The sequence below is a fragment of the Narcine bancroftii genome, chromosome 9 (assembly GCF_036971445.1).
Source record: "Narcine bancroftii isolate sNarBan1 chromosome 9, sNarBan1.hap1, whole genome shotgun sequence".
Classification (NCBI taxonomy): domain Eukaryota; kingdom Metazoa; phylum Chordata; class Chondrichthyes; order Torpediniformes; family Narcinidae; genus Narcine; species Narcine bancroftii.
In genome coordinates, this window is record NC_091477.1 from 50575248 (window position 1) to 50593682 (window position 18435).

At 42.3% G+C, this 18435-nt stretch overlaps 1 long non-coding RNA gene and 1 pseudogene across 3 annotated transcripts in view; both read right to left on the reverse strand.

The window, feature by feature from the left end:
* Positions 1 to 6046: 6046 nt before the first annotated feature.
* On the reverse strand, positions 6047 to 7073 carry LOC138743540 (phosphoserine aminotransferase pseudogene; annotated as a pseudogene).
* Positions 7074 to 14846: 7773 nt separating this feature from the next.
* LOC138742930 (uncharacterized) overlaps positions 14847 to 18435 on the reverse strand; it is a 35208-nt gene continuing 31619 nt past the window's right edge. For all 3 annotated transcript variants that reach the window (XR_011344523.1, XR_011344524.1, XR_011344522.1), the window contains one exon: positions 14847 to 16246. This is a non-coding gene — a long non-coding RNA (uncharacterized lncRNA). The remainder of the gene's footprint in view (positions 16247 to 18435) is intronic.

An 18435-nucleotide genomic window follows, 5' to 3' on the forward strand; every position in this document is an offset into this window, starting at 1 on the left:
GAATCCCTTCAGAGACACCAAGTATTCCTGGATTTGCCTCTGGTGAACCCAAAGCATCAGCAGCTGCACAGACTCTAGTTCACGTCTTCAGCAACCCAAACCCCAGATTCAGACCTCCGACACGATCAGGAAGTCTTCAATATTCAAGGCCCTTCGAGAGCCATTCTTGCCCTCAGCACCCTTTGGAATCCTGATTCCGTTACCTGATTCCCAGGAGCCAGTCTCTAGCGGCCCACCGCTTGTGTGAATCCTTCGACTGTAAGTCGCAAACAGCCCACAGCCCTTCAACCACTGAGCCCCACACCGGTCCGCTGTTTCTCCTTTTTGATGGGCTGCAGGGGTGGGGTGGGGGGGGGGGGGGGCTGGAGTGGTTGGTGAGTGGGGATGGGTGTTCTCCCTATTTCTGGTACCCTGCGCCAGTCTGTTACACCTCCGGAGCTTGCAATGCCTTGTGGCATGCTGCCCAGCACAGGTACTGCCATCTTGGGCCCAGACATCTGAGGTGGCAGGATTTTTTTTTAAAATTACCGTCAGCTTCTTTAATGGGCCACTTAAAGCCTGTACGGAGCCATCAGCATTATGACCAGGGAGTTGAATTCTGCAGTGTGACTCCACTCCCCGCTCTCCTGAGTCTACAACAATAGCAGCAACACTGCTGTGACAGCAGCACCACCATTTTTGCAATCCCAATTATATCTTCTATCTTTTCATCCAATTCCCCATATCTGCCTCAGCCAAATTGGGTTTCATAGATCAGTAATTAGCTTAGATTAAATGTAATTTTCAGATTTAACCACAGTATTACCAACATTAATCTGAATGTCTATCCTATTATCCCTCACCCTCAGGCTGTCCCTTCTAAAAGTTAATTAACCATGAGTCATTACACAATCTTAGATCCACAGTAACCTGTCATGCAGATAGGCCCTCAATCAAACATTGCAGAAACTGTCTCATATTCATTCTAGGAACTCAATCTCGAAGCTAATTGTTATCACTGTGTTTCCAATCCATCTGAAGATCAATCCTCCTGGTGAACTTTATAGTTCCCTTCAGCTCATTTAATTAATTAATGTTTACCGCAGCTGTCATTAATGATCATGGAAAATAAACATCTTGGTACTTTATAACTTTGATAATTCTTACCCACAAATATTTTTTTTCTCTTGTGAGACAAAATCATGATTTGCCATTCCCATACTTCTTATCTTAGAAAGAATAAAAATGCTATTTTGCCTAATTTCTTTAAAAAAAATGTAGTGTCTTGGAATCAAATGAGTTCCCTCCTTAAAGCCTTCTGATCTTTCAGGTCCCCACTGTGTTAGTGGCCAGAGGGTTCCAGCAATACACCATTTCCCGATCAGGATCGCATTTAGCATTGAAGAGAAACTTGCAGGTGGTGGTGCCTTATGCTTGAGCTTGCTAGTTTAGGAGCCATCCAAGTGAGCAGCATTGCATGTTTTGAAGATGGGTTGCTGTTGGTGAAGGGAATGATGGTGGATGAGGAACTCATAAAGTCCTGGATGCAGTAAGGTTTCTGGAATTACATTGGAGCTTCACTCATTGAGAGTGTTCTGGACATGCCCCACTGATGACAGAAAGGCATTGGAGTCAGTCACTCACTGCATGACTGAGCCTATGATCAGTTCTTGAGATCGCAGTGTTGATGTGGATGCTTTATTAAATGTTATAGCCAATGGCAATCAACTGGATATTGATTATGGTCCACTCAGTACTTTAGAGTTAAGCTCACTCTAGATCAAGATGGCCTTAGCATGTTTGTGCCACATATCATCCAATGCCCAGAATGTTGACTGATTTATCAAGCATGGGCTACCCCATTTCCTGCAGAGTTGTAAATGCAATCATCGGTGGATGTGCTGGCTATACAGTGGGCAAGAGATCATTGTTGGAATCTGCATTGTAGACTACAGCAAATAGATGTAAATCACTTATGTGATTGATATTCAATCCATCTTTGTTGAAATCAGAAAAATAAAACATTCTTTCTGCATGGATTGTGCTGTTCACAAGATTTGACTCATCATTTCTGCTCATGTTAGAAAGCACGAGTATGTTCAGATGTTTATTGCATGAGACACCCACAGACTGATGTCATCCATGATCCTATTCTCTTTGGAGCAATTTAATCTGAAATTAGATGAGGATTTTCTGCTTCAGAGAACCGAGTTTCCATCACATCCTATTCTTGAAAAGGTTAATCAGCCACTTGCCTCTGCCTTAGAGAATGCTTGGCCTCTGGAGAAAGTGACCCAGGGTAAAGGGGACTTCCTTATCCCCATATTACCACTTCCTTGCAGCTTCTTCCATAGTGGCCCTACGATAGGCTCCAAGAGGAGAGGCTGGAAGACAGTATTCAGGTTTGATGCAGGCATGCTCAAGGACAGAGAAAGAGAGAATCATAGCACATTTCTCTTGGACTTGTCCCTCAAGAGTGTTCAGGATGCAGTACTCTTTAGAGTTCAAACAAGAATGTCACTTCAGTCACTCGCAAAAAAGATCTGCGGTTCAGTGTGGAGGAAGCTCCAGCCATATGACTGACTCTGGACTGCTCTCTCTGTGGACATTTAGGTCACTATCATCTTGACCTTCCACGCTCCTAGGTTATCCCAGAAGACAGCAGCTGACAGTTGCCACATTTCACACTGCACCACACCACTGTAGCAGCTGTAGGTATAATATTGTTGCTTAGCGGGTGAAATAATGAAGAGAGAATCAAAGCCAGCTATTCTCAATGGGGACCATACAGCCCCCTGGGCCAACAGCACATTTAAGGGAGGCCACAGACTGAAATCATAATTTTTTTAAATGTAGTCAGTAGGAGAGAGCTATGGAACTAAGCTGGTTCACAGGGAAAGGGGCCCATAAACTTTGAACAGATTCCTTAGGGGGAAGAGCCAAAAAATATGGTTGAGAATGGGTACTCTAACCATACATCCTTTTCTCATGAGCTGATGGGAATCTCAGAAGGGCAGCCAGGCATCTCCATGTTGATGCTCATGGTTCATCATAACGGAGTAAGAGGGGAAGATTTTGATTGTAATCTTTTTATCAACAAGCAGCACTCAACCAAAAGCAGTGGAAGGTAGGATAATGCATAAAAGTTAAGCCACGTGCTACATGTATTTCTTGAACCAACATTATCCACTGCTTTCCCTTTCAAAAAGTAAATACCTCTACCCATGTGTCAATTTTACCAATTATATGTGAAATTATACAAGTGAACTAATGATCAAAAAAAAATCTACATCCACCACTTTATTGTCGAAGTATTGGAGCACATGAAACTTGATCCCTTTTTCTCTGTTTAACTTTTAGTGTTTTCAATCAGCCAGGATCAATTCCAGACATCCTGTCTTACTTGGATACATACCTCATTTCCAAAACGCCTGAGACCAGACGTTTTTGGGTTTTTTTTCGGATTTTGGAACAATGGAACAAAGTAGCACAGTCGCACTAGCAGAATACTGGTATCATCAGTTAAACAGCAACAACAAACAACGGGCAGCTTTTTTGACCACCAACATGATGCCACAAGTGGAAAATTCACATGAAATAATGTTTAGTACTTACCAAAAAAAACTTGTTCTTTACTTACAATATAAGATAATTGCAGCATCAAACACTAGAAATTCTCCTCGATGGCTTTTTCAAATGTTTCGTCCAGTGTCATCTGCCTCAGTGGTTTTTGCCTTAGAAGTCTCCCTTCGATTTTATAAACTGACGATTTCTTGCTCTGTTATGAATGCACACTGTTCTAGTCCTTCAATAAGTCCACCAGACATTTTCACCACGTCGTCTATAGGCACTTTTTCTGCAGTGTTAACAAAGTCTTCTATCTTCTCTCTCACTCACTTTAATTCAGCACCATTTCACCATCAGTCAGTGAATGAACAACTGGAGCCTCATTATCGATGTTAAAAATTTCTTCAATATCCACTTCTTCAAGCTGACTGACCGACTCTGAATGTGCATAGGAACATAGGAAGTAGGAACAGGAGTAGGCCAAAAATGGCCCATCGAGCCTGCTCTGCCATTCAATACAATCATGGCTGATCTAATTTATGACCTAACTCCACCTACCTGCCTTCTCCCCATATCCCCTAATTCCTCTATCATGCATGTAAAAATTTATCTAACCGAATTTTAAATATGTTTAATGATGCAGCCTCAACCACTTCCCTGGTTAGAGAATTCCAAACATTCACTACTCTCTGGGAAAAACTATTTTTCCTCATCTCTGTCCTAAATCTACTCCCCCGAATCTTGAGACTGTGTCCTCTCGTTTTAGTTTCCTCAGCCATACCCTTTATAATCCTATATGTTTCTATAAGATCTCCTCTCATTCTCCTGAACTCGAGCGAGTTTTGCATATATCTTTTGCATATGTAAGGAGGTCGCACAACATTGTTTCTTTCCCTCACCGGACGTACGGAATCCTTCAAAATCACCATCTTGTTCATCATCATTGCTGAATCTAGCTGCAGACCAGAGGTTGTGCCAGTCATGTACAACTGTGCCTTTAGTCACTGAGATCCAAGCGTTGGCAACAGCATAAACGGCATCCTTTATGCTAAACTCATTTTGGAAACAGGCCACACCTAAGAGCCTCTGTTCACTGCTGACAGGAAGTTGTTCAAGAAAATATTTTTATATTATTTCTCATAGATCTAGGGGTTCCTTGGTCACATGGCTGCATTAATGAAGTCACATTTGGGGGAAAAGTACATAACGTCAGCTGAATATCTGTTCGAGGATGAGCAAAACAGTTGCCAAGGAATAAAAAAAAAATCTTGCAGTCATCATCCAGTCCATTTTCCTTGGAGTTAGCACTACTTGCTGGCACAAAATGTTTGTGAAAACAATCATAAAAGATATTTCTGGTGACTCATGCCTTTCTGTTTGCATAATAATGGACTGGTAAGAAATTTACTCCTTTAAAACAACAAGGATGCAAGCTTTTGTCTATCACAGCCTGCTGCATTAACACATCCAAACACAGTTATTCTGTCCTTGGCATCCTTAATTCCTGTAGGGGCTGTCTCATCAGCTATAGTCAGTGTTCTTCTGGGGCAATATCACTAAACAGTGATGTTTCATCAGCATTATCAACTTGCTCTGGCGTCAGATTTTCCTCAGCGATAATCTTGGCAAACTCATCAATGAATTTCTCTGCTGCTTCATGATCAGCAGACGCTTTATCACCACAAATCTTAAAAAATTTAATGCCATGTCTTTTCTTAATCCCCTCAGTAATGGTCAGCCTCATGACACCCACCATCTATTCTGCCATTACAGTCAACGTGGGCTAACTAACAGCCCCAACTGCACACAAACCCTGCGCATGCGCCAACTCCAAGTCCATAGCACAAGCACACTGGAAGATATTGGCCCCTAATTATTATGTTTCAAATTAAAAATAACAATCAAATACATTAAATTCCAATACTATATAGATCTTCATTCTTCATAGGCCTGAGGATACCAGCACATAGCCTCCAAAAGAATGATCTTTACCACCCCTCTAGACCAGTAATGTCTGTAGACTGTGTAGTGTGCAAGGGGCAAAAAAGCAAAAAATAAAGTCAGCCAGTTTTTGGGTTTCTTCCACGGTCATAGCATTATATTAGGATATTCTAATTCCACTATCTTTAGCCCTTTAACGATATCCTGTTCATTTTAGCATTTTTGTCAAGAAATTCTGTTTCAAGAACACTGTCTCCTTTTGCATTCCCAATGCACATTGGAATATTTATGGTACTTCTGCAGGTTGAGGTAGCCAGGCACACAGAATCTATTTGATCCATCAATTATATCATAAACAGGGTTGAATACACAGCACTGTTAACCATATAACCATTTACAGCACGGAAACAGGCCATGTCGGCCCTCCGAATCCGCGCTGGTTGACTTGAACAACTCCATTAGCTCCCCCCTCCCGCTCTCTGCCCATAATCCTCCAACCCCCTCACATCCATGTACACATCCAACCTACTCTTAAATGACAGAAGGGACCCTGCTGCAACTATCTCTTCTGGAAGACCATTCCTTCACCTTCCCTAGGAATTTTGATCCATTGCAAGACCAATCACATAATGTAAAAACTGTACGTTGCTGGAGTGTTGTACACAGAATTGCAACTCCCTTGCATTTTGTAGTCCAAAATATCGTGACATTCGTTTAGTGCATATCCCAGATTATTACCACAGTCACCCCAGAACATCCAATATTTTGCTGAGCACCAGCAAAAATCAAACCAAACTTTGCTGGCTTTGAAAGAAAACTTGAGGACATGTCACAGACTAGCACAGTTCCCTTTATGTTTGGAATAAAGGGGAATTCCCACCATGAATACAATATTAAACACAAGAGGCATTCAGGTTCAAATTCCAATTGCTTGGATCAGGAATAGCCCTGTCAGCATCAAGGTTGGGGAGTACAATATTCACTTTTCCATATTTCTCTGCTTCTTTGGCTGCATTGGTAGACCAGGCCCCAGTAACCACATAATCCACATTCCTCCCTTCTTTTAATCCCATAAAGATACAGTTCCACCTCCCTGGAGAAAGATCACTTTGTAGTTTTCAAGAATTTTTAGTAGCTCTTTTAGATCATTTTCTGCAGTGTTGAGAACTTTGATGAAGTCTGCCGATCTATGGCTCACTTCCAGAACACTAATTCCAAATCCCTCTATAATCGAACAGCTCCTTCTGTGCTTCTGAATCCTGGAGAATACCCACAACTTCTTTCAAAGGATGCTTAACAGGAAGGGTCCTTCTGTCTCAGATCACTCTTCCAAACTCAATAACTGACTGCATTTGGGCAACTGCTACCTCAATATGTTTATCAATAACAGATTCCCTTCCTTGTCAGAGCATGAGGTAGGGAATGCTTTGTGCATCTTTATTTTCTCTAGAGGATGGATCAACCAAGTGCCTTACATTCTTGTACATGAGCCCTATGAAAAATGGTGTAATGGGTGCCATCAGCCAGCCCATGACAAATAAAACAGCAAACAGTTTCCAAAGCCCTTTCACATTTCCCAGTACCATCTTTACCCTTTAAACTTCTACGATTCATTTGCACATACCAGCTCGTGAGCATGTCCGCAAATTTGACTAGTCTGGGCACTACAGTCTGCATGCTTCCATTTCTGCTTTGAAAAATTAGATGAGGGATTGTGTAAATGAATGCATTCATTTATCCATGAAGTCGTCACTGCCCTCATCTGCCCTTCCATGGAAAAGAAATTGAATATCCTGTTGCTTCTGCAGTCTCTGAATAAGGAGTCTGGACGCATTGTACCAAGGAAGACATCCTTGAGAATATTTCTCACTCCTTTAAACCATAGATTTTCTGCTCTGACAACAGGGAAATTAATAAGGTATGACCTCAATGCATCTGCACCACAGGGATTAACAATGTGAATTGGATGTGGGTAATTCTTCTTATGTTTGTTCATTTTCTGACCATGGTTATTATGCATTGACAGGTCACCAACAGTTCCGTAACTGTCCTCACACGCATCTTCAAAATGATGCAGTTGAGCAGATGTCGTCATTCCAAATTCTGTGGGCTTGAAGCACCTGTCAACATCTTCCAGCTGGCGAAGATCCTGAACCCAACGTATCCATTCCTGTTCTTTTGTTTCTCAAATAATTTGAAGAACTCAGAGAACAATGTTTCAATTGAATTAATCTCCTTTAAGACTTTCTGTTTTTCTTGTGTTCCTTTCTCTAGCTCTGCCTTGGTCTCTTCATTCTTTTTTGTCATAGGCCGACAATTTTGGCATATTCTTCAACAATTATTTTTCATCCCTGTGCTCTATCCAAGGCTTTCCTCATGTGTGTGTTTCCATTCCAAAGGACTGCAAGCTCTTATTTTACAGCTCACATTGCAGCATCCATGACTTTCTGGCTGTATTTTAAAACTTCAACAATTGGACCAGCAGGAAACAGTAGGTGCAAAACCAGCTACGAGATCTCACTGAAAATATATTGTGCATCAGGGATTAAGGAAGCCACATCCACCATTTTGTGATTCGAATGAGAAAGAACAGACCCAGCTTCAAGATCTACGATACTTCTAGTTGTTGGAACTTCCACATCAAACTTTGTGTCCAAGGGATTAACCAACACCTTCAAAGGACTTTCCTTTAAAGGTAATCCAATGCAATAATAGTCACCAACTAGCTTGGCATATTTTGAGACAAAATCCAAGAACTGCTTGTCTTCTCTTGAAGCCTCTTAGTCGTCCCTGAGGCCCTCAGGAAAGTCAGTCCTGAACTGTTGTTCCCACAGCTCATCAGGTTTCACCACTGATTGTGATGACTGCTCCTAAGCATTATCAATTTTACTTCCTAGTTGTCCACAAGCGTGAGGTCCTTCTCCCACACTCCGTATTACATCCAGTGGTTCCAGAGCCTGTGGTACATCTGAGCCAATCAGCAACTCTATCTCACTGCTAATTTCAGGAGGATGAACATTTCTCATATGAGACCGCTGATCGATATTGTTTTGATGTGGGATGTTTCCTTTGTGAACAGACATAGTTTTCTGAGTGCATATGACTGGGTGATCACAAAATCCAGTCCATTCCCCTTCCTGGTCTTGACTTGTACAGGGCCTATTGAGAGTTTGAGTGATCCTCCCCAGCCCCAGTGAAACCACTTGTCTGAACAGAGGCTTCAGCTCTGTTTTCAGCTGCTTCCTTTCTTTCTACTCGCTCCTTCTCCATTTCCTTCTTTCTCCGATGTACATGCAGCGTCTGGGATGCTTTAAACTGCGTATGTTGCAGCTGGGTCCCTTTCTACAGTTTGTGCTGATGTGGCCTTTACCCAGACAGACAAAACATACTCCCTTTTTTAGGAAAGCGATTTTCTCCCTATGTGCCCTCTTTTCTAACTGTGGACACGTTTCCAAATCGTGTCGACCTCTACAGAACGAGCAACTCGTCACAGCAGGAAAACTCTCCTTCTCCTTGGTTCCTTTATCATTTTCCTTATCTGCAATTGTCACAGTGGTGGCAAAGATGCTTCCTTTTATCCTTGGATGAAGCTGTGCCTTGGACCTCCCCACATTTCTGCTCACTGTTGGAGCGTCTTTGATAGCTTCAAATACTGGCTCTGTTGCAATCTTCACTTGTCTTTCAAGCAAATCCACCATATCCTTAAGGGTAGCTCTTCGACTGATGAAGATTTAGCCTTCAAGAATCTATCTGAGGCCACACCTTACCAATCCCTTTGGCTGTCCTCTTGTATACTGTTCCAGATAAGAGAGACAATCTCTGGGGGGTTTGTTTTTGGTTTCAATACTGTGTACAAAGGATTTAATGAACGCTTGGTACTGAAGTGGGTCACCATCAATAACTTGAATCTCCTTCTTGGACAAAGAAGAGAGACACTGCAGCTGGACCAATAACGCAGTGATTTCATTTTGCCTTTCCATAGCTGTGAATACATTGGTCTGTTCGCCATTGCTTGTAACAGGTAATGTAGCTGGAGATGTCACATGTGGATGTTCACCCAGATTTCTGATGCTTGACCGGAGTGTCAAGGGAGCTGTGGTGAGACATTGCATTTAAGCTACAGCTCTGTCTTTGGTTGTTATTAGTGGTGTTTGTGGATTGGTAACACCGTGCTTTGGGAGGATTTTTCCATCTGCATGTGGTACTAAAGGATCTGCCTTAGCATTAAGATTTTCCTTTTCCTGTTGTCCTTTCTCAAAATACGACTCCATAACATCAGTCACTTCAGATAAGTGAGTTCGATCACCAGATCCCTCTGAGACTTCTAGTACCTCGCCTTGGCCGTATGAGCAGCAATGTTTGCTTCCAGCTCCTTCTGCCTCCTTAGTTGCCGCTCTTGCTTTTTTAAGGCATGTTTATCCTTAAGCCATTTTTTTCATGCAACAAGAGGAGCCACTTCAGCCTCAGCCTTTAACTGTGCAGATGTTGGACTGGAGACTCCACAGCTTGATCCAGAAGATGCATCATCACTTACCACAAAAGACTGAGGTTGTGAAACCATCGGGCTTTGATTGACTATAGACTGGAGCAGCAGCCAGCCTCATGGACCGATCCTGGAAGAATGAATGGTGAGTGTGCAAGGAGTTGTGGGTAGGATCGATCTTGCAAGGCATGTCCAGCCGGCAGTAGGCAATCACAGCATTACTGTGGTCACAGTATGACTTTGTTTGCTTCTCCTGCTTCCAACATTTGACACACTGTCACTTGGTTGTATTAGATCCTGCATGTCAGATATTGCCTTAATATTTGACTCTTTCTCCAGTTTGAATTGCACATCCTTTGTGTTTTCATCCTCTTCACCACCATTTTGTAACACACTTTTTCCAAGTTGCTGACTTTAAATTTAGTCGATGTCTTTTTCTATTTTAATATTTTTATTGATTTTGCACAAATAAACATACATGCGCAAAACATTATGGGATGCACAACAGGAATGAAAAATTACATAATTAAAAAATATTGATACATTGGCAGCAGCGGTGGCGGCCATTTTACGGGTCTCCATCCAACTGTCCGCTGAGCTCGAGCACCAAGCACACACAAAACTAGCACAACGTCAATAGTCCCCAGAGGACGAATGGCTGCACCTCCAAACTGTGTTCAAACTAAATAAATACAGAAGGAATCCACAAAAGTAATCCTACCACTTTTGATGGCTCTGGTGCGCTGCTGTCAACGAGCAAGTTTCCACCATGGCAGAGTCCATGGTATCGCTGTGATTCTTGACAAATCATTCTGCCAGCGTGTTCATAGGATGTTCTGCTCTAGGGTTAGAAGCCATGGACCCCTCTGTGGCCGATGCTCAGTCCAATGGAGGTGGATTGCTGTCAGCGGCCTGATCTAGGCTTTCCCAATATGGCCACCATATTGATTTCAGTATCGCTCAAAACCAAAGAGGGATGGTAGGACTGTTTCAACAATGTCCATTCAATCAAATTCAGTCATTGATGCAGCTATTTTCTACCGACTAAATGTAGTGACTAATATCCATAAAAATAGCCACTTGGAGGCTGAGTGGACTCTTTGACGTGCTCGAGGAATTCACGACAAAGACCAGATGAGTTTGAAAACGGCTTATTAATTAACACAAAAGGACTCGTAATGTTTGTGGTAATGTGCTTAAATTTGGTAACGGTAACAATTAATCCCCCTGGTAATGGTTAACAGAAAATACCATGGCCTCACTCACCCACCGTCTTTTCCACCATTACAGTCAACATGGGCTAACTAACTGTTCTAACAGTGCACAACTCCCGTGTGAGTGACAACCCAACTCCATAGTGTGTGTGCTCTGGAAGATTCTGAACGTGTGCAGCCTCCAGACCCCGGGATGCTGCCGATGCCCTCAGCCAAACTGACAATAATAAACAAAGAGCCTTTGGCTCTTACAATAGGTTTCACATTGACATCATCAAAGACCATAGGATTAGTGGGTATCCTGTCATTTGAATGTTTGCTAATAGCCCAGCCCTGAAACAAAATGACAATATTACTTTGATATAGGGAAACAGCAGAGTTTGTAGCTAGGAATCGGTGCTGATATTCAGGATCATCAAGAATATTTATTTATTCCCATCTTCCTGTGCATAAATTCTGTTTCATATATTCATTTTAAATGCATTTTGTCATTATGTTACACTCTAAAGATTTCAAATTCTCTCATGTCTTTGCACACAAAATTAACATCTTCCAGCTTTTCGAAAGATTCACAAACGTTCTGCCTTTCTGAGTCTAATTCAATAATGAACTAAATTTGCAAACAAATGCTAAATGCAGCCTCTCTGAAACTCAGGATGGAAAACAAATAACAGAGTAATATTTTTCACTCCTGTAGCCAGGTTGAAATTCATTTATTGTCGTGTGTGCCAAGGAGTAGTGAAGAAAAGGTACATTTTCACCCTCGCCCCCTCCCTTACCACCATTCGGGCCCCCAAACAGGTCTTCTAAGTGAAGCAACATTTCACTTGTGAATCTGCAGGGCTCATTTCCTGCATCTGGTGCTCCCGTTGTGGCCTCCTCTACATTAGAGAGACTGGATCCAGACTGGTTTCATTAAGCGACCTTGCTCTGGTTGCTCCAATAACAGGGATCTCCTGGTGGTCAACCATTTCAATTTCGCACCCCACTCCAATGCCAACATGACCGTACATGGCTTCATGCTTTGCTGAACTGAGGCCATCCGCAAATTGGAGGAACAGCACCGAATATTCTGTTTGGGCACTGTCTAACCAGATCGCATTAATATCAACTTCTCCAGTTTCTGTTAGGCCACTCTCTCCTTTCCTTTACCTTCCATCCCCTTCCTTCTCCATTCAGAGCTGTCCCCTCCCTTCATCACTTCTCAGCTTTTTTCTCTTATGCCCTCCCACCCCTCAGTCCGCTTGCCTATGGGTCTGTGCTCATCCCCCTTCCACTCCCCTACAATTTTATTGAGGTGCCTGTCTGCATTTTGTTCATTAATTGCTGAAAGGCCTAGCTCGAAACTTTGGTTATGTACCTTTCTCTTCGCTACATTAAAAAATGCAGTGCGACTTGTCAAGCTTCTCCAGTATTTTTGTGTAAACCTCAATCATGGCGTCTGTACTTTCATTCTTCCACTCTGAAGTGAAAATTATTTGTTTGGGATGCAATCCAGCAAGACCACCCATACACCACTAAAACAGGGCAGCATGCACATTTAGAAAACAATCAATTAGAATGGCATGAGGACAACATATTTTCCCAGTGCGAAGCCCTTCTTCAGTGCCAAAGAAACGGTCCTTGAATGCTGGGGTACACAATTTCTCATTAGTGTCATAGAACATACATCACATCTAATCCATGCTAAACTATTATTGTCTTGTACTATTGACCTGCACTCAGACCTCCATAACCCTCCCATCCATGTACCTATCCAAACTTGTCTTAATTGTTGAAATCGAGCTTCCCAATAGGAGGAAGAAGAAAATGTTGGTGTGGGAGGAGTCCTTTAATTTGTTGGCCACTTTTCAAAAGCAATAAGATGGGGTCATGGTGTTCTACAGCATGGAAACACTTGGTATAGTTGGAGTCAAAATGGAGGTTTGTATGATGATCTGAATTGCGTTCACCACTCTCTATAGTTTCTTCTTCATTCTATTTGCTCTGTCTGCTCTATGCACTTTGATTCTCTGCTTTGGCCAGGTGGTAAAGGTTTCATTATTGTTACATAATACAGGTGCCTAACCATTTATCCAGAATTCCAAAAACCAGCAACCTCCAAAAACAGGCAATTTTTTTTCAATAGGTGGCATCTGCTCATCAAAGTTAGGGTTTGGCATCAAATAGGACCCTATGTGACCCTCGCTCAACTCCTGTGTATCCCATTGTGTTCCACATCCCTAATTAGTGATATAATTACTTTATAAGTATCCTACCCATCGAGCATGACCCTCGCTCAACTCACATTGGAATATCCCATGTTGGTCCACTACTTTATAAGCGGCTCTGAATTGCTGTACATTGATGCCGGTCCAGCGTTGCGGCGCTTTCAGTTGGCCCGGCAACTCAATGGCCATTGTTGCTACCCATTATCCCCCCATGCACCTGTAACTACTCTGCCAATGTAGGGGAACTGAGAAGGGGCCATTCTCCTGGTGCTGGTACAGTGGTGGGGAAAGCGAGAGACTGCAGCGCCATTCGGGCAGGTGAGGGGGTGAGATAGCAGCGAGACGTGGGCAAAGGGGGAGAGACAGCAGCCCGAGGTGAGTAGATGGGGAAGAGACAGCAGAGTGACTCAGGTGGGCTTAAAGGGACCGAAATCAACACGATTCCAAAAATCTGGAAGATTCCGAACAACAGCAGGTGTCCAGTCCCGATGATCCCGAATTAAAGGTTAGGCACCCGTACTACATTCAGAATGTAACAAACATGAAATTCTCGAACTTTTGTCTAGGGTAAGGCAGACAGAAAGTTGCCACTTTGTCCCGCGCCCCTCACAGAAACCTACAGCACCTGGTGTTCCTAGGCGGTCTCCACTCCAAGTACTACCAGGCTTAGCTTCCGCAATCAGACAATCCCAGGCATACTCAGGCTATTAGGTAAGCAAATATTGTCCTTCAGAAACTATAAAATGCAAACTGCAGATAATTGAAACATAATTTGCTGAAAATAACTCAGCAGGTCACGCAATTTCTCTGAAGAGAAACAAAGTTAACTTTTCCCCAGTCGATAACCTTTCAATAGAACTGGAAACTAGAACATATTTTAAATTGCTCCTTGTACATATCCTAGTTGCTCCATCCTGTAACAGACATTCCCCTTCTTCATGATCTTCCCCCTACTCGATGACTTGTAACATGCCCGTTTTCTAACCTTTCCCAGTTCTGATGGAAGGTCTTCACCCTAACTGCTAACTCTGGTCGTCTCTCAACTGATACTAATGGGCCTGCTGTGGTTGCCAACATTTTCTATTTCTCTGTTGGAAACATGACCTGCATGAGTGGTCATTTTCTGCTGAACTCAACAGATTCTGTTATCCTTAATGAGGTTCTTCCCCTTTACATTCCTAATCATAATAGCTCTTTGTAACTTTTTTTATGTACGTTCAACCTTCTTGTCTTGAAAATGACAGGGAAGACACTATTCTGATTCAAGTATCACACACCTGTTCGAAGAGGAGGTAGTTTATTTTAAAACAATGGAGAACTGGCACAGAGGAGATGATGACTGCAACTGACCAGCCATGTTCACGTTGATGCTGCTGGAGGGGCTGGATAGCTCTACTCTCTTGCATGCCAAAATGAAATAGGAAGATAAAGAACAGAAACATTGAGACTGGATGACTTTGAACCAAGTAATAATACGAGGCACAACAAATTTAATACTATTGATTTGCAAATATACAGACAACTTGAAACTCAATTACATGCTTGCAGAAACATTATGCATTTTCACTGAGATCCGAGTTACACAAAAGTCACATCATTCTTCTTGACACTTACTCCCTGTCCGCTTCTCCCAGTCGAGGAGGGACACCTTGGCCGCCTGCTTTTTCATCGACCTAAGCTGAAGGAAAAAGAACCACAGACTTGCGCTGACCACTGGGCAAACAGTGGCTTTTTACACACACTGCCGGTTAAACTTTACAACTTCTTCTCTGTCCCCAACATTAATAACATCGATCTTGTTAATACAACACCCCAATGAGGTACAATACAAGCAAAACATGAACATGGTAAATTTTTATCTCCTCAGAATGTTCTCCTGTTCCCTTGGTGCAGGCACAGAAGCAGCAAGAGAACACAAGACTGATTTTATTGATGCTATTATCGTATGATATCAAAGGGTTATATTTTAGAATGCAGACAAAGCAATAGAAGGAGACCCTTTTTATATTACAACTAATAGAAGCGCCAATAATCCCCTAGTTTAGGCTTCAGCCACTTAATGAGGCATAGCCAAGGCCTATGATAATGAAAATAACTAAAGACACAGAAAAAATTAATGAAGCAGAGGTAGTGAAAGTTCTTTTGACAAAATCTCCAGAAGACCAACATGAAATTGAAAGAGGAGGACATTTTTTTTTAATTTTTAAACATGCAAACACTTCTGGAGTCATTTTGTGATTCCCAGTACCTGATAGGAGGCCAGTTTTGAGGCCTCAGACAGAACCGTGCACAGTTTTCTAACCATCCAAATGAAAACCAGAGGCAGTGCTCCTTGAATTTCTGAGCATTGTTTACAACATGCAAGGCACTCTACAGTGCACACATAGTTAACAATTACACTTCTGTTTTTTTTGTGATGGGAATGGCAGTGTTGCTGATTCTTTTACCGCCTGGGAAAGGGCCGAATTATTATTTGATGGTAACGTGACACAGTTTGAGAATGCTTCTCCATCACACATCAGCATGTAAATTATGAGATCACAGTGGAACACAAGTTTATATTTTTGCATACAATTAAAAGACATTAGAAACATTGCTCCCACTATTGACAATAAATAATGGCCCTGATTATTCACATGCACAGTTAGCGGTACCTAGTGACAAGTGAACATTGAGTGATGAGGAACTGAATCTCCTGTGGCTTTTGCTGTCTGGGAGCTTGGAAACGTTATTCATCCCGATGATCAAGGCCCCAGTCGGACAAAGAGGAGCTCAGGTCAATTTTGAACCTTCTCAACCATTATTTCATCATCTTCTGTGGAGGAAAAGAGTTCTTCACTTTCAGTAGTTTCCTGAAAACAGGCAAGAAGAGCAGATAATGAAATATTATCATCCCAGGCTGCACATTAAGAGTTGAGTCCTTGTCACTCCCGATTTAAGTGCAAGTATGGTCTGACAGGTCATTCTGAATTTATAGGCTAGAAACTTGAATCACACTCACACCTTCAGCACGGCAAGTCATCCAGACTATCAGGAATTATAGACCAATGTGGGTACCAACATAGTTTAATTTTTGTTAGTTCATAGGAATAAGCTGCTAGAACCTGGGAAATGCCCAAAATATTAATTTGTTTAATTTTACTTTGTAACTTTTAACAATGTACTTTAAATCCACTGGGCGGCATCTAGGGCAAGGCTAGATTTTCCATTCAATACTTCTAACAAGAGGCCAACGCACTATAGATGGCACTGAGATTGCCAATGGGTTTGAGGCCAACTCAAAACAGGTGAAGTGGTTGCATCAATTTTTCTGAAGTCAGTTCATTTCACCGATACAAGGACACAGCAGGAGAGGAATACATTTATGTAGGAAGACTCTCAAACATATAGCAAAACATTGGAAGTCTTTGCGAAGGCATGTAGGGGGACAAAGAAGGGATGGTGAAAACAGAAGGAAAAGACTTTGGTTTGAAGATCAAAGGCAGAGACCCCACTTGATGTGCAGACAATTGAATGCTGAGAGAGGTGACTGTGACAATTGGCTCTCAGGTTCAGTATCATAGCAGTCCTTGCAAGGAGATGCAGTAATGTTGCACCCTTGTGTCTATGACCATACAACCTTTATGTTACATGGTCACTGTACATGCCTTTGCAGAGGATGCATCTGTCCTGCACCTACTTGTCTGCTCACTCAGATCCACATCAATATTCTTGAGAGGTATTTGTTCCATAATCACGGAGGTAAAATATGAATGGTGTGGTGCCACTGGGAGCACAAAGGAAAACACCCAACTCCAGTTGAGATGAGCAAAAAAACTGTTTTATTCCCTTTCCAACCAACTTTTAATGTCACTTCCAGTTTGGCCATCCCAAAACCGGAAGTGACATCGTGAGGTCCCCGGCGCGTTTCTCAGTTCACGGGCTTTGTCCAAGGTGAAGTGGGGGGGGGGGGTGGGTCTAGCGCCATCTCAGCATGGGCCCACAAGATGCAAGGTCAGCCGCCCTAAGGGGACGATTTGCATGCCACTCCATATGGGATTAATGAGGGCGTTCCAAACATGTAGCACAACACTTGGTGTGCCAATAGTCATTAATTCAAAAGATAAAGTAAGGTAATTACTGCATCCCAAATGGAAAGCAAATACAACATTCTCTCTCTTCATCCCATCACCAAATCACCTTTTCAGACTGATTACTATCACTGGACAACAAAGATTTTGCTTCTTGAGTACTTTTGGGTGCATTTTATGGATTTTGAGCTGCTGATCATGAAAATTGCCTTAAAGATTTCCCATCATGAATTTATTTAGATAAAAACCTATGTTTTGTGATTTCCTGGCATATTTTAAGTCGACTAGTACATTGCCCACAAAGCAAGGTGTTTTTGGTCATTCCAAGCACACCTGGGCATGGATTCAGTGCAGGTACGATGCAAACATTGTCTGAGGCCTGGACATGCTTGGAAGGCATTTAAAGATGTTGAGAATTTTCTTGGCAGCTGTGGAGCACCAAGGTACACCAGCTCATTGACAACGTGGCTCCCGCACACAAAACCATGAAGTGCATCATCTCATTCAATCCATTCTCTGTCTTCACATTTGGATTTCTTCCCTGCTGACCCTGGTGCCATCAGAGATGAACACAGTGAAAGGTTTTACCAGGACATTGTGACCACGACAACTGGAATCCATCAATGCTGGCCGATTATTGTTGGACGCTGACACAAGAGGCATCTGATTCAGAGTACAAACAAAAATCAGCGGGAAAACTTTTTTTTAGGTCAATTGAACTGACGCAGTGTGTCAGCATCATTATGTGATTAAACATGCAGCACAGTTAGTATAGAAGTAGTATATCTAAAAAAAATTAAGAAGTGAAGAATGCCAAATTCAGTAAAAGTTAATTTAATGTTTCTCCAACTTGCTACAGCCCCTTTCACACTTGCATTCCATTAAATTGCCTATTCAGTGTCCTGGGATAGGAATAGGGGTTTGACTTTTCCACTCCTAACTGGGACACTGAACGCTATCACACTTGCAAG